The following is an 18,663-nucleotide window of genomic DNA, read 5'->3' on the forward strand; positions in this document are numbered from 1 at the left end:
TGCCTTTTCTGGCTTACAGAGGCCGCCTGCATTCCTTGACTTGTTGCTTTAAATTCAAATTCAGCTGTGCGGCATCCTCAAACATCTCTGATTCTGACACTCCTTCCTCCTTCTCATATGAACCCTTGTGTTTACATTGGGCCTATCTGGATAATCCAGAATAAATCTTCCCATTTGAAAGCATTTAACTAAATAACATCTACAAAGTCTGTTTTGCCATATTAGGTAATATATTAACAAGTTTCGGAAATCTTGGCAGGCCATTTTTCTACCTATCATAGGCATTCACAAATTCAGTCAATCCATCAATTATGTACTTAATTTTTAATTACTAAAACCAAGTTTGTATTTTTGGTTATTTTCCCAGACCATGGATTTGTTCCCTAAGAGACACAGATAAAACACAGAACCTGCATTCTCAAGAATTTCAGTGGAAGAAAAAGACAAAGAAGATGGCCATTAAATTTAGGCAATAAGGGCTAGTCTTCTTGTAATAACATTTAAGAGCACCTTATTCATCCAAAAAATGAAGTATTGAGAGAAATATTATCAGAAATATTATCAGAGGAGTACCTGAGATAATTTATGAAGGATACCTAAGAGTGAGCTTGGTGAAAAATATGGCAAGTGATTTGCAAAGAGAGAGAGAAAAATATACAAAGGCAAGGAGACAAGGTTTCTTAAGCATAAAAGTAAGTGCTTAGATACACTAGGGGTGGCAGTGGGAGTGGGCACGGAGGTTCCACTGAAGCTAAAGATGATCTGAAGCTTAGATCTCAGAGGCTGTGTATAACATACTAAAGAGAATACTGTTAGGATTAAGATAGTTTAAAGTGAAAAATTACATAATCAAATATGCATCTAAGGAAGTGATTTTTGGTGCAATTATGAATGTTGTATGGGAATGTGTCAGCCTGATCTATAAGAATACTCATGATTCAAATGTTCTATTGATCTAAGTGTTTACATAGTGTTTGCCTAAGTAAAATGTGTTTCCATTCACTGAAACAGAAAGTATAGAAAGAATGGACTGTAGTACAAGCATGATGGATTTAGTTATTGACAGAATTAAGGTGGTAGTAGAAATAGAAGTCAGGCTTCCCTGGTGGCTCAGATGGTAAAGAAATCCACCTGCAATTTGGGAGACCTGGGTTTGATCCCTGGGTTGGAAAGATCCTCTGGAAGAGCGCATGGCAACCCACTCCAGTATTCTTTCCTGAAGAATCCCAGTGGACAGAGAAGCCTGGCAGTCCATGGGGTCCCAAAGAGGCAGACATGACTGAGGGACTAAGCACAGTACAGGATTAGAAGTCACACTATTAAATGTATAATGTCTAAGGTTCATTGTAGAAGTCAAGATTAGAGATACAGATTAAAAAATTATATAAATACTGGTAATAAAAGCCATGGCAATAGATACCCAGGAAACATATTTAGAATAAGAAGTCAAGAGAAACCAAATAAAGAAATATGATGAAGATTAGTTATATAGAAGGAAAGACAGAGGGAGATCCCTTAAAGCAGATTGAATAGGACTGGCCAGAGGAGCAGAGGGAAAACAAATAGAACACATGTCATGAAAGCTACAACAGGAGAAAGTTTTAAGGACTAGTTAGTGGTCAAAATTGTTATGATAATAACTAATAAATATTTAGTTTGACTGAGAAACTATAGAGAATATTATTGACCTTGCCAAAAATAAGTTCTATATACAACAAGCAAATAACATAGTTAAAGAGATGATATAAAACGAGCACTGGGATGACCCAGAGGGATGGGATGGGGAGGGAGGTGGGAGGGTGGTTCAGGATGGGGAACACATGTACACCCATGGCAGATTCATGTCAATGTATGGCAAATCCATACATTGGATACAATATTGTAAAGTAATAAATAAATAAATAAAACTGAAAAAAATACTAGAAGATATTATATTCAGGCATGCACATGTCCACACACACACACACACACACACACACACACACACACAATATGTAATCATAGAAATCTGGATAAGCCTATAAATGAAGCAGTTGCTTATGTCTTCCTTTTCTGATACTTTCGCCTGCTCCTTCAAATTTCAGCTTTGTGTTTCATTTATCAAGTGGCTCAATGCACACAGATTTAACTGAACTATTTCTTCTCTTCCTCTGTTATTTCAGGATATTAATTATTAACTACTGGAAACCAACAGTTTATCTTCTACTTGGAAGAACATGAAAAATATGATGGTTTTGCTATTTCAAAAATATTCATTTTAGTTGAAAGTACTTAAGCTAGCCATGAAGCTTCAGTCAAAATTTTATCACTCTGGTGAACCAAGCATCCTCTTAATTTAGCACTGTTTTAACAATCTACTCTACTTTTTCAGAATAAAACTTTGAAAAGTCAGAAGGAAGGATTCATTTTCAAAAAAGCAGTATATTTAGGTGTTCCTCAACTAAATCTAGGTCTATTTTCTTTAGATTCAGAAAAATTAGAACATCCCATAACATATTTGCTCTGTGTGAACATAACTTTATATACATATGGGATAAAAACACATTTACCTGAAATTATAAAGTAAACAGGAGCTATTAAAAGCATAAATTTAATCAAACTGTCTAGAATAAATATACTGTATTTTAATAGGAATCCTAGGTCTCAATTCATCATAGATAATTTTTCCTACATTTTTAAAACTTTATTCTCTCCTTGGGACATTCTACTCAAAAGATTTTATCCTCATAGAATTATTTTTATATGGGAATTAGTGATTTAATTATTGATAAAAATTCTTTTAATCCATCACTTTCTGTTAAAAAATTAAAAAATTAAAGCTTAGCCCATTTGTACTTCTTGAATTATTATCATCATACTATATTATCAGGAGATAGTGTCCTTGTGGAGGTCAAGATGCAACAGTCAGGACTCTGTGTGAAACAAATGATTGGTTCAAGATTGAGAAAAGAATACGAGAAGGCTGTCTGCTATCACCCTGTTTGTTTAATCTATACACTGAGCACATCATGAGAAATGCCAGGCTAGATGAATTACAAACTGGAGTCAAGATAGGTCAACAACCTCAGATATGCGGATGATACCACTCTAATGGCAGAAAGCAAAGAGGAACTAAAGAGCCTCTTGATGAGGGTGAAGGAGGAGAGTGAAAAGGTGGGCTTAAAACTAAAACAAACAAACAAACAAACAAACAAAAAAACTAAGATCATGGCATCCAGCCCCATTTCTTCACAGCAAATAGAAGGGGAAAAAGTGGAAGTAGTGACAGATTTCCTTTTCTTGGGAAAAATCACTTTAGATAGTGACTGCAGCCATGAAGTCAGAAGACATTTGCTTCTTGGCAGGAAGACTATGACAAACCTAAACAGTGTGTTGAAAGCAGAGACATTATTCTGCTGACAAAGGCCCTATAGTCAAGGCTATAGTCTTCCCAGGAGTCATGTACAATTGTGAGAGTTGGACCATAAAGAAGGCAGAGCACTGAGCAATTGATGTTTTCAGACTATGGTGCTAGAGAAGATTTTTGAGAGTCCCTTGGACAGCAAGGAGATCAAATCAGTCAGTCAAGTGAAATCAACCCTGAATACTCCATGGAAGGACTGATGCTGAAGCTGAAACTCCAGTATTTTGGTCATCTGATGTGAACAACTGACTCATCGGAAAAGTCCCTGATGCTGGGAAAGTCCTTTTGCAGGCAGAAGAAGAGAGTATCAGAGGATGAGTTTCCCTGGATGGCATCACCAATGCAATGGACATGAACATGAGCAAACTTTCAGAGACAGTGAGGGGCAGAGAGGCCTGCTGTGCTTCATTTCATATGGTTGCAAAGAGTCTGACATGACTGGGTGACTGAACAACAAGTGTCTTTTTAACAGACAAAAACTTCCTGCTGACTAAACAATGAAACCAGAGTGGAAGGTTATCTTCGTGAAGTATTTGGATTGGCTACAGTCGTACTGGAACTGCTGAAGTCTTGTTGGTATATATATTAGCTGCCTAATGAATGGATAAAAGCCATTAGCTCTAATAAGTTGAAGAAGAAAAAGCACTTTAATAGTCCCCTCCAATCAATCCTGATTCTTAGTTTCTTCTTGCTTTAGATAATTTAATCAACAAAATAATGATTGAATAGTTTCCCTTTACCTCTAAGTATATAATAAAAGATATCTCTTTCACTGTGCTATTTGAAATAGAAAAAGCAGTACTATGCTTGACAAAAATCTGAATCATATACATGTATATTTGTATCTATCCCTATCTAGTCAAGGCTATGGTTTTTCTAGCAGTCATGTATGGATGTGAGAGTTGGACTGTGAAGAAGGCTGAGCACCAAAGAATTGATGCTTTTGAACTGTGGTGTTGGAGAAGACTCTTGAGAGTCCCTTGGACTGCATGGAGGTCCAACCAGTCCATTCTAAAGGAGATCAGTCCTGGATGTTCTTTGGAAGGAATGATGCTGAAGCTGAAACTCCAGAACTTGGCCACCTCATGCAAAGAGTTGACTCATTGGAAAAGACTCTGATGCTGGGAGGGATTGGGGGCAGGACGAGAAGGGGATAACAGAGGATGAGATGGCTGGATGGCATCACCAACTTGATGGACGTGAGTCTGAGTGAACTCCGGCACTTGGTGTTGGACAGGGAGGCCTGGCGTGCTGCGATTCATGAGGTTGCATAGAGTCAGACACAACTGAGTGACTGAGCTGAACTGAACTGATATTTAGTATAAATACGTAACACTGTATATGTGTATAAAGTTAATTCCTGAAAAGGATTTAGAACAGTGCTCAGCAGATAGTAAAATTAAAGCTTTGTTTGATATTATTATAATTATAATTATTTATATTTTAAAGGGTTATAAATTGTCCTGTATTTTTCTGTCTTAGGACATAAGCAATTGAGATTTGGAGATATTGCTCTCCCTATTCATATCCAGCAAGCTGGCACTTATACAATAATAGCAGATAAATACATATTGTAGAAAGATAAAAATATCTGAGAAAGAATTTGTATAAAAATAGTCATATTGATATAAAGGCACTATCACTACACTACTATCACTACAGTCTGAGTCACCAAGAAAGGCCAAGAATAATGGAATGGTAGCCTTCTCCATGGGATCTACTCAGCCTGGGAGTTGAACCAGTGTATCCTGCATTACAGGAGGATTCTCTACCAGCTGAGCTACCAGGGAAGCCCTACTTTCTAAATATCTCAAAGGAAATATTCTAATGCAAATATAGATTTATACAAATCTGTTCCTTTTAAATATTAGAGTTTGAAATGATTGACAGTGTTTTATGTGCAGACATCATCTTTTCTTAAATTTAATATGACTTGTACTTATTTCAATACAGAGTTATAGAATATGAATGCTACAAAGATTTGCTGAAATGAAAAGAAAATGGATATAACATAAAATGACTCTTCAATACTCATCAGTAAGTTTTTATTGTATACCATTTATGTGTACATGCAAAAGAAGACAGAATCATTTCCCTCCAAGAGATAAATGATTAAATTTTTTTTTTAAAAGTCACTCTTTCATTCCTGCAACAAATATTTACTGAACAACTTTTATATGCTGAGAGATGTTTCTATTCTAGTTTTTGGGAATACAGAACGAAATGTGTGCCCTCAGGGAAATTATGTTCCAGAGCGTGTTGGTTGCTCAGTTGTGTCTGACTCTTTGTGACCCCATGGTCTGTAGCCCACCAGGCTTTTCTGTTCATGGGATTTTCCAGGCAAGAATACGGGAGTGGGTTCCCATTCCCTTCTCTGGGGGATCTTCCAACCCAGGCAATGAACCCAGGTCTCCTTCATTGCAGATGGATGCTTTACCATCTGAGCTACCAGGGAAGCCCTGTTCTAGGGAGAACAAACATAAAATAAAGAAATAAATGTATATATAACTATATAAAATGAGGGCAGAAAGCTGGAATGGATATATTTATATAACTTGGTCTAGGAATAATAATCTTCTTATCATTGATAATTTTACATATGAAAAGAGACTTTGGTAACTACAGTAACTTGTTGTAACTGTATCTACAAGCATGTATATACATGAAGGATTTCCAAGAAGAAAAAATATTATATGCAAAGCTTTGGGATAGGAGTCCACAGTTGAGTCAATAGACTGCCAAGAAGATAATTGGCTTGGAGCACAGTGAGTAAAATGGAACACACAAAATTTTAGAAAGATTGCCAGAGGACAACATCTGTAAGATTTTATATACCATTGAAAAATACTATAACATTTTATATAGAGTAAGATGGGAAGTCACTGAGGGATTTGGATAGGGAGAAATTTTCCCTGTATACTATACAATAAATTCAAGAGATCATTTAACTCCCATGTGCTGTGCTTAGTCATGTCCAACTCTTTGCCTCCACAAGGACTGTAGCCTACAAGGCTCCTCTGCCCACAGAATTCTCCAAGCAAGAATGGTGGAGTGGGTAGCCATTCCCTTCTCCAGTGATATTCCCAACCCAGGGATCAAACCCAGGTCTCCTGCATTGCAGGCAGATTCCTTAGCATCTGAGCCACCAGGGAAGCCCTTTTTGTTCATGAACCATGTGCGATGCTACTAAGGTTTATTATTATTCTTCTAAGAGACGAAAAAATCATAATAGATATTTAAATATCACAATATTTTCCAAATATCATATTTAAAGTTAGAAAGGTCAAATATTTTTATATTAAATTGATTTTAAAGTAGTCAATCTTCACACGAAAAGTTTCCAAAACCAGTTGCCATAAATGTGCCATTTATTTTTTTCAGTGTAAATGAGCTTCAATTATATACAGCTATATAATTAGCTATATAGCTATCTAGCCACCTATTTGACTATTAATTACCATTTAGTAAAATGAATATTAAATAATTTAAAATTCTGATAATGTTTTAATCAATAAGATAGATTTATTTCTGGCTAATTCTGATAATGGGGGTTACTTACATTGACATGTTCCAACATTTTCTCTCCTAAAATATATACTGCAACAGGAAGAACAAATAAGTCCACGTGACTCTCACACCTTTACCCTAAACAAAAACAGGAAGATTTCAAATTTCAATTACCTATTCATAGTAAGTAAAGACCCATTTTAATAAAGCTATTCAATTAAGTTCTATCACAAACTTTTATAAGGAAGCAAGAGATTGTCTTAATAAGCAAAAGAGGATTAGAGGATGCAATACTGAAGTACAATCACTCTGAATATCTATCTATAAAAATACCAAGAGTCATACTACATCTGAGGACATAGTACAGGAAAAGGACTTCAAAAAGAATCTAGGATTACCTGAGACAGCCTTGAAAAGGCAATGCGTTTTGGAAAAGTATTTTTTTAAAAAACGAGAGACACTATCTGGAAATTAATCAAGGGAAAATTTAAAGACAAGAAAGTATGATCCAACAAGAAAAAGAAAATATTAAAAATTAAAATTCAAAGGACTAGATGACGGAGAAAGAACAGATTAAAGTAAATACTTACAGGGTGCATTTTTTTAAAAAGTAGGAAAATAATCACATAAATACAAATGAAATAGAGAAAGAAGCTAAAGTGCCTGAAACAAAAATAATTTACAAGGAAAATAGGCAAAAAAAGAAACAGTGTATGTATAACTGAATCCCATGATGAAGAAAATCTGAACAATAAACAATAAATATTAAATATTATAACCAAGAAAATTTTCCAAAATTAAAGGAGCTTAATTTACATATTAAAAACACCCACCAGACACTTGAGAAGTTTGCCCCAGAATGGTCAATTCTAGGGCATAACCTAGTGAATTACTAGAATTTTTAAATAAAGAAAAATCCTCAGAGGATCCATGCAAAAAAAGTGAGTAACTTATAAAAAATATTATACTAGCATCAGATTTTTGAGAAGCATAAGAAAGATCAAAGCAACAATGAAGCAGAATTTTCAGGAAACTCATTTCAATAGACATTAGCCAATAAATATTATTCATTTTTATTATTATTGATAGAATTAGCCATTCTATCCTGTACATAGTAAGTGCATCTAAATGGGCAAAGTAGAAACAGGCATTTAAATTTTAATATTAGACAAAACAAAGTTCAAACACAAAGGCATTAAAGATTGCTGTAAATACACAAATCACATTTCATTGTGATGATAAAGGTCATAAATATCTACACATAAAACAACTAAGAAATTGATTTTATAAAGCTGAAATTTTAGAAAGTAGAAGGGAACAGAGAAACATTAAAAATAGAAGATGTTACCATAGCACTCAATATAATACTGATCAAGTGGAAAAACATAAAGAAAAGATTTAAATAAGCAACCAGCAATTTAATGAACCAACCTTACACTCTAATAACAGAGAAAACACCTTTATATCTAGCTCTTATTCATGGAACAGCAATAATATTGATTAGATTACAAAGAAAGAATCATTAAGTCTAATAAAGTAGAAATATTACAAACAAAATTCTCCATATCACAACAAAATAAAACAAATTAATGATAAAATCATGCAAAACCCTTCCATATGGAAATTTAATAAATGTCCATTCAATATGTTGGCAAAAGTTGAAATAAGACCAAAACTACAAATTTCTACATAAAACTATTATTCATGCAAGTACATTAGCTACAGTATAGTTATATCAGAGAAAACTTTACATCTTAAATTTTTCAATCATTTAAAAAATAAATGGAAATAAATTCACAATTTAACCAACTAGAAAAATCCATAATAAGCCCCCAAAAGCACAATAAAGCAAATAACAAAGTATGACAGAATGAAGTATAAAAAAGAAAAATAGTAGATTAACAGTTCAAAATACCATGTTGTGAAAAACAAAAGTCTTGAAAATAAACTAACCACTAGCTAACTTAACTGAAAAAATGTAAAGAAAGTATAATAAATGAGAAGGGAGAAATAATCATACAGAAAAACAATTTTAAAGAAAAAAATGTTCAGACTTCCATGTATATAAATTTTAAAAGCTATATGAAAAAGATAACTGGTTTAGCAAAAAGAGTTTCCTACAATTTTTTCCAGTGAACACTAAAAATGCTATTTCAAAGACTGACTTCTCTAGAATAAAGTTCTTAAGGAAATAATTTAGTACCACAAAAGTACTACAACTGAAAAATTTCTAGTGTCATTATAAGCCAAAAACTGCATAAATTCTTCTAGAGCACAGCATTTCAATTATTTGTATGAAGTAAGTATATTATTGTATCTAAAACTGACAAAAATAGTACAAAAAATACAACAGACTAAAGTATGATGTTTCAACATCATAAAATACCAGTTTTCTCTAAACTAAGTAGTTTGGAAAACCACAAAACCACAATTTTTGGAAATAAGCAAATTGATCATAAAGATTCTGTTGAAAGACAAACATGCAATAATAACTGGAAAAAGAAAAGCTAAGAGAAACACTAGCTCTACCACATATTAAAAAAATACTATAAAGCTTCTATGATTATATTTGTATGATAATGACACATGAAGAGAAAGACCAGTGGAGAAGAATAGAAATATAAAAATAGACCCAAGTATGCATGACATTCTATATATAAATACTACAGAAACATACAATATATGAAAAAGAAAGCATCCCATATCACTTGGGTAAAATGAACTTTTAATGCTGCTGGAGACACTGAGCATCTTTTTTATCTTGAAAAAATCGAAATTTAGATTCATATCTCAAGTCACAAACATAAACTTCAAATGGATCAAAGATTTTAAGTGTAAAATTGATAATAATGAAGCCATACAGATATTGACTAATAGTATAATATATAGGGCAAATTTTCCTAAATTTGACTCAAACTCTAGATGCAAAGAAAACAAAGTTCATAAATTTGAAGATACTATCAAAAAAATTGTTTACAGAACCAAAAACAAGAGCCCACCGGCAAATTTAGAAGACAAATGACAATCAGGGAAAAAATATTACAGGTAAACATCTAAAGCCTGTGAAATTTAGGTTAAAAAGTCCAAATTCTCAATAGAAAAAAATAAACAGACAATTCATAAGCAAAATGATATATAAATTACTCTAAAGTACAAGAAGGAACATTCAACTTTACTCATATAAGAGAAATAAAAATTAAAACTACTCTGGAAACCATCAAATTGGCAAAAATTTAAAAGTTTGACACATTATTCTGTTGGACATGCTGTGGGGAAACAGGCATTCTCTTAGCTAATGGAAACACAAGTAGGTGCAAGTAGGTGGATTGGAAATTGGCAAGATCTTGTAGAGATGTATGTTTATCTTTTTGACCCAGCAATTGTGCTGTTAAGAATTTACTCTGAAAATACATCCTAAGTAATATGAAAATACTTCTTCACAATTTCATAATTGCAAAATAGTGCAAACAACATAAATGCATGTGGACAGGACACTAGTTCAATTAATTATTGAAAATAAACAGTGGAATACCATGAATCTGTAAAGAGAACAAAAAGATCTCTCTTCATAGGAAATGATTTCTAGAATATTTTTTCAGTGGAAAAAAAAGCTACCCATTAAGAATATTGATAATATACTCATTTTATATAAGGAAAAAGAGAAATAAAAATATAGAGAATCAATTACAGTTTTTTGTGAAAAGAAAAACATAGCAAGGGTAAGCTATAAACTAATAAGACTAAGAATGGGAATAGGATAGAAGGAGTGAGGGAAGCAATGATAATTCTGAGTATATTTCTTAGTTTTACTTTTGGAATCCTGTTAATATTTGAGAGCTTCAAAAAGAATAATAAAATTGGGGCTAAAAAGGCCTACAACACTTTCACATTAATAAATATGGTAAATAATTTAATATCTGTGCTTCTGGAAGTGAAGAAATTTTCAAGGAATGATGTGCCATGCTCAGTTGCTTCAGTCGTTTTCAACTCTGCATCCTGTGGACTGTGTAGCATTCCAGGCTCCTCTGTCCATGGGATTCTCTGGGCAAGAATACTGGAATGGATTGTCATTTCCTCCTCCAGGATATCTACTCCAGGGGATCTTCCCAACCCAGGAATCAAACCAGAGACTCCTGTGGCTCCTGCATTGCAGGTGGATTCTTTACTGCTGAGCCAACAGGAAAACCAAGGAACAATGGGCATGACCATAAGACACAGAAGCTTGCCTGAAGGAGTATCCACTGGCCATGTCTTAGAGAATTTGACCATTAAAATAGGTAAGGATGTTTATGGATTATAACTCATTGAATAAAAGTGGAAGTTATGGGTTCTTAATGTAAATTTCTAAGTAAGCATAAAAGTGTAAGGAACAGGAGGAAAAGTTATGTATAGCAGAATGTAAATTAGCAAATTCTAAAGGAATGAAAGTATTCAAAAATCACCATTTGAAACCATCACAGTAATAACTAAAAGGAATCAATAGGGGTAATCAATGGGTACTAAATGAAAATGTAATAAGGGATGGGATATTTTCTTACTCTCAAAGTAACTTCCAACAAAATATTTATTAATTGAAAGGAAAAAGTCAACATTATTATTGAGAAATCTAGCAGACCTGGCCTTCATCAAATGACCGGAGTTATGACCAGTATGGAACAAAGCAAGATCACTTACATAACCTCTGTTTAATACAAAAGAAACATCCAGTACAAATTATGAGAAATTACACGAAATAATGCCCTGTACTCCTCAAATTTATCAGTCACAGTAGATAAGGAATTACTAAGGAACAGTCTAGATTTTTTAAAAGACTAAAGTATATATTAAAGCTAAATATAATATGTGATTTTTTAATTGAATCATGGACTTTTGTTTTCTTTATAAAGGACATTATTGAGGCAACTGACATTTAATCATATAAATTAAATTAAAATTACATCAATTATACAATATTGTACAATTAAGCAATTATACAAATATGGACATGTGTGGACATGTTTTTCCTTGTAGGGAATATACAGAGACATCATGCTGTAATTTACTCAAATGGTTCAGAAAAATATAAAATGTACTTATATGGAGAAAAAATTATAAAGCAAAATACAGTAAATGTTAACAATTGAGGAATCTGAGTTTAAAGCCAATGGGAGATTTATGTATTATTTTTCCAACTTTTCTCTACCTGAAATTATTTCAACAATGTGTAATACATAGAAATGTTTTATTTCAAAATAGAAATGGTTAACTCTCGACAGCCAGCTTTAAGGACAGTCATCATCATTTAAAATTTACAGGCCAAATTGCTCTAGAGTTATAATTTCAGTTGTATTGGTTGTAATATCTCCTGCATGTTACTTCACAGAGCTCTGGGTAACTTTTCATGCATTAAAAATAGAAGTATTTCATATGAGGTTATTATGAAGATTAATTGAATTGCTATATACATGTAGGATTCAGGCAGAGGTTGGTACATAATGAATACTTTATAAATCCTGTTAAATAAAATTAAATTTATTTTACCTTTTGCACTAAATCTAAGCACAGATTCTTGCTTAGATACAATGTCTATGATCAATCTGTAGAATATAGGAAACAGGGTATATGATGTTGAGAAGAGAATTCATATTGAAGATAGGGCATAATGCATTAATTTAAAATCAGGAACAAAACTAATAAAAACTAAGACAAATTAAATAATTGCAACTGAGAGCCAGACCATCTGTTCCAAGCCAGACCCAACATTAGTGCAATTCAAATTAAAAATCAGGATCTCTTAGTTTTCTGATTTAAAAAATCTACACACTGATCTAAATTTGGACCACAGACTGACACTAAAAGGTAAAGAATAGAGCTCTAAGACAGATTAAAGCAGACAGATGAAATTTTGTCAGGGGTAACAGAAGAACATAAACCATCATTCTTATTGAAAATGTCATAGAAAAGCTGAAAAAAGGAGTTCTGGAAGATAAGCATGAAATCTTGGTATTGTGTTGTTTGCCATGTATGTTTTGGAGTTGGAATGCACGGTTTAGTCTGGATGTAATTTGTTTATGGATGTTTAGAAACTTTGTCTAGCTGTATATATTAAGAAGCAGTGTGTGTGTGTGTGTGTGTGTGTGTGTGTGTGTGTGTGTGTGCACGTGCATGTATATTATATCCATGTATAGGTACTACTTCTGTTTTGGTTTTGTATGGAATCAACAAAACAGACAAATAGAGACCAGACATTACAAAGAGGAAAAGGAAACATTAGCTACAGTAGGGGAAAGTTTAAGCAAAGATGAAAGGAATGCCTTTGAAACTCCATCACTTGAAAGGAAACGAAAAAATAGAAAAGGTATGGAGCGGTTAGAAGGATTCTGAGGAAAGCGCCCAAAAAGTGTGTGCTGGAATCTGATCTCAGAAAGCCAGTGGAGGAGGGCAGCAGGCAGGCATGTAAATGGCAGCACATCTGCATTCAATCAGGGTTTTTTTTGTTTTTTGTTTTTTTTTTTTTTCATGAATGCTGTTTCTCCTCCCTTTCTCTGAAATCACCATTTCAAGAGCCCTGAGGCCTTTGGAACATGTGTGCTTCCTCCTTACAAACCTCTCTTGGCATGAGGAGACCTGTCTCTGTTAATTTAACACAAACCCTAAAGTATGCATAGAAAGTGCTTTCCTCAACTTAGTTCAAGGACTTTAGTAATATTGATCTGAAAGTTCTGTACTAACTTGCTGGATTTGAATCTGCCCCAGTCACTAGGCTGTCTAGCTTCAACCAGTGGAAAAGGTGAAAACCACAGTAAAATCTATCTGTTCTTATTCATGGTTGATGAGACCTCTCTTACACCTTATGCTTCCTAAATTTTCTTCCCACCTGTTTTTAATTGGAATCACTAAACTTTCCAAAGTCAAATTATGTTTCCTTTTTTCATCTCTTATCGCCTACATTTCTGCATTCCTGTGTTTCAGTGTAGGCATGGTGTTAATGATGCTGAAGTAATATGTTTCATTTTAAATCAAATGCTTTTTTAAAAAAAATTTTCTCTTCTATCTCTTTAAAGACAGTGTATGATAACCCATATCTAATTCAAAATAGCTACTTTCATTAAGGTCATAAGCCCTAAAAATAATTATAATTCTTCATTTTTATCATTTCTAATCCTTATATTCCTACAGATAAAGTCAATATTTTTTATCTATTTTATTTTGGGTTTGATTATCAGACTTCTTCTGCTTCTCCTACTATCCTTTAAATTTTTAAGCTAGTCTGATGTACATAATTGTTCCCATGATAATCCTTTGATGATATCTTATCACTAGGTCTAACTTAATATGATGATTTCTATTACATTCATGTCTATCATATTTGCTTTAGAATTTGTTGGAAAGTTCCAAAAATAGGCAGCCATTCATAACTTTTATATGAATATTTTATCTGTTATTTTTGACCAAATTCTATTTATGTGACAAATATTCTTGAACATTACCCCCTTATATCTATGTTCCAAATAGTGACAGTATTTATGAGACAAAAATGAAAAATATGTCCTAGGTTGTTCTCTGACAGAAAGGAAAATATAAATTAGTGAAAGAATATGATGAGTGTTTAAAATTTGAGCAAGAAAACCACATGCCAAAAAAAGTAAGGATAATCTGCTATGATTTTGAGCATACAGATAGTAAAACGGAGCATTTGCTATGCACCTGGTATTGGGCCTGGTATCATGGCAAATAGATGGGGAAACAATGGAAACAGTGACTGACTTTATTTTGAGGGGGGCTCCAAAAATCACTGCAGATGGTGACTGCAGCCATGAAATTAAAAGATGCTTGTTCCCTGGAAGAAAAGTTATGAACAACCTAGACAGCATATTAAAAAGCAGAGACATTAGTTTGCCAACAAAGATCAGTCTAGTCATAGCTATGGTTTTTCTAGTAGTCATGTTATGAATGTGAGAGTTGGGCTATAAAGAAAGCTGAGTGCAGAAGAACTGATGCTTTTGAACTCTGGTGCTGGATAAGACTCCTGAGAGTCCCTTGAACTGCAAGGAGATCCAACCAGTGCATCCTAAAGGAAATCAGTTCTGAATATTCATTGCAAGGACTGATGCTGAAGCTGAAATTTCAATATTTTTGGCCACCTGATACGAAGAATTGACTCTTTTGAAAAGACCCTGATGCTGGGAAAGATTGAAGGCAGGAGGAGAAAGGGATGAGAGGATGAGATGGTAGGATGGTGTCACTGACTCAATGGGCACGAGTTTGAGTAAACTCTGGGAACTGGTGATGGACAGGGAGGCTTGGCGTGCTGCAGTCCATGGGGTCGCAAAGAGTCAAACATGACTGAGTGACTGAACTGAATTGAACTGCACTGGTTTGGGGCCAGATCCTTAAAATAATCCAATAAGGTCAATCATGTAAACCAGACAACAGAGGTGTCATCAGTTAGCTTCATTTTTTACAATTAAGAAAACCAAACCAAATTTGGCAAATTAGGTAGTCCTTCATGAGATCATCAGGGTGATCTTTAGTAGAATGGAATGGAGGGAACATAAACCAGTTTACAGGAACATAAGAAATGGTGAAATGCAGATGGACATCTCCATCTAAGAAGCTTAGATTTGATAGAATAAAGAAATTGGGAGTGTGATACAATGAATTTAAAAATTCATAGAGAAACTGTTAATATTAGAAACACCTGAATATGTTTCTTGGTGGAAGGAAATTTACCAGAAGAGAGTAGTAGAATTTGAACATTAACACTAGCAGTAGCAGTTGGAAAAGAATTAGCAGTTCTGTTGTAGAGGGCATCAAGCAATGAAACAGGTTGCGGGAGCAGCTCTGACTTAGATTAAGTAAACTAACAGATGCTAATAAACTGTACATGATCATATTTACAGGGACTTCTGGAGCAGTGTCACCAAAATAATGACTAATATCAGAATATTTAGACATCACAATTTACAAAAGGAGTAGACTTTTGGCAAGGGAGGTCTACCGATACTATCAACTATTGCTTATTCAAATAATTCCAGACACTGATACTTTATTCCAGTAATCATTACCCTCCTAATCCCACATAAAACTGTTAGGTAGTTAGAATAGGAAAAGAAGTCAAAAATGGTGGTGGCTCAAAGGCAAAGGAAAAGCCTGCAAAAATGGAACAAAAGAAAATCTGAGGGTTAGAGTGAGAACCTCAAGCGAAACAGACAGCCCTCCTGGCTAGCACAATTTACATAGGGCAGGCTCAAGGGGAGGAGAAAAAATATATAAAAAGAGGAGCCAAAACTGAGCCCTCTCTTCTTTTGGCTCAGCCTGCCCTCACACCTTGAGGATGTATTTTCCTTTGCTTGCCAAATAAAACTGAGCTGTAACTGACCTGTAACATTGGTCCATCATTTCAAATTTTTGCTACAGAGAGACAGAACTGAGGAAATTACACACTCTCTCAACATAACCGTCTATCTTCCACTGAATACAATCAAGTCAATTTATTTTTGATTGATTCTCTACAATCAAGTCAATTTATTTTTGTCAACTTTTTTTTGCATTTCTACAACCTGTTTTTTTCTACATCCTTTTGTACCTTTATCTTTATTTCCCATCCTCTTCCTTCTCTGTACTTTGAAATTTCTTTCCTCCTTTGTCAGCAAGTTCTGCAATCTTACTAAAAATAAATTCAATTCTATTCCAAATAATTCTATTCTAAACAGTTAAGAATATGTTGTGTAGTCATTATTCCTAGTTATCTTTTCAAAATATTTATGGAACCTTATATTTCCTTTCTGAGAAACAAGAGACTTTTAACTTTCTTTATATCTAACAGTTTGTTCAGCAGTGAAGAATTGATGCTTTAGAACTGTGGTGTTGGAGAAGACTCTTGAGAGTCCCTTGGACTGCAAGGAGATCCAACCAGTCCATTCTAAAGAGATCAGTCCTGGGCGTTCTTTGGAAGGACTGATGCTGAAGCTGAAACTCCAATACTTTGGCCACCTCATACGAAGAGTTGACTCATTGAAAAAGACCCTGATGCTGGGAAAGATTAGGGGCAGGAGGAGAAGGGGACGACAGAGGATGAGATGGTTGGATGGCATCACTGACTCATTGGACATGAGTTTGATTAAGCTCTGGTAGTTGGTGATGAATAGGGAAACATGGTGTGCTGCAATCCACGTAGTCGCAAAGAGTCAGACATGACTGAGTGACTGAATTGAACTGAATTGAACAGTTTGCAGTACATGAATGAATATTAGGGTCTTAGTAGTCAATTAGGCGGTTATTTATTGAAAATGTAATATTTATATTATATAAGTGTACACCCACTTTGCTTATCTATAAAGTGAGGTATTTCTTGTTTTCTCCACATTGGTATGGTTCACTCTCTGACCTATATAAACTTTTGGCTCAAATGCTACCACCTTAGTAACATTTTCTTGATCATACCATATGTAATCACACTCTCCATGCACCTGATGCCCCACTCCTATCCTCTTATCAATTTTTTTCTAGAATAGAATATATATTATACATAATTTATATTCTATATCCCAAATTTTGTATTCTATATTTATTTATATTCTACATCCTGAATTAAAATTAATTATGTGAAGGTCAAGATTTTCACCTGTTTTATTCAGTGATATGTCTTCAAATAGATGAAATCTGACACATAATATAAATTCAATAAATCTAATTTTTGCAAATCTATAATTAAGCTAATTATCCACATTTCCTTCCTCCTTTACAGGCTCTACATTCTCATTCTCTCTTTTCATCCCTATAACCTATATTTTTACAAATATGCAAACCACTACCTCAATTATTTATATAAAATACTATCATTCTGAAGTATTTTATCAGTACTTTAAAAGATATTTATGAATGTATGCTAATTTAAACAAGTAATATAAGTCAAATTGGAAATAGTAGTATCTTGGGACATTTCTGGAAACTCTTCTCTTAAGGAGCCTTGAAATAAGTTAGGAAACAGCTTTAATTCTTTTGAGCCACTTTAGTTCCATTTAGCGTATAACAAGTTCAGTGGTTAAATAGTTCCTTACTTGAAGAAAGTTGAAACAACTCTATTAGACTAATGACAAGGGTGATTGTTCTTTTTTTCTTTTTTTTTTTCCTTTAGAGCCAAGAACAAATTATGTCACAGTCCTGGATTAGATCCAAACATAGATTCATGGCTTGACACAGAGGAAAGGTTCTGATCCAAAATTACACAGTATCTATACTTGTGACTATGTAGATTGAGAGAGATAAGACTTGTGGAAAATTAGAAATGAAAAGTAATTTTAAAATGAGTCCTAGAAAATCTAATCAGGGAAAATGATTTTTTTTTTTCCCTAGAGTTTTAAAATGAGAGATTCTTTGATGTCAAAAAAACCACACCTTCCGTGGTCACTTAGCAAATTGTGACTGAACATAGGCTCATGTCTTCTCTAGAGTTAGCAAAGGTAAGCACAAAGTTTGTCATACAGGGAAGGATCTCTGACTTTCATAAAGCTCAATGGAACTTGACTGATTGTCCCAGCAATCTGATAGAGTAGCATTCTGAACTGATCACTAAAATGGGTGCTGGCAAACTGCCATGCCTAGCTGTCTTTTGTTTGCCTAGCTTCAGACAGACTTCCATAGGTCATGTGTTGTAGAGGACTAGACACAGCAAGGCATGAGGCCTGGTTCTGCCAAGGAACAGGAAACTAGGGAAATTGTGGAAAGTTGACCTTGAATTCTCACTTGATCAACAAACTCTCAAGAAAATA

Source organism: Ovis aries, chromosome 8 (assembly GCF_016772045.2).
Source record: "Ovis aries strain OAR_USU_Benz2616 breed Rambouillet chromosome 8, ARS-UI_Ramb_v3.0, whole genome shotgun sequence".
Taxonomy (NCBI): domain Eukaryota; kingdom Metazoa; phylum Chordata; class Mammalia; order Artiodactyla; family Bovidae; genus Ovis; species Ovis aries.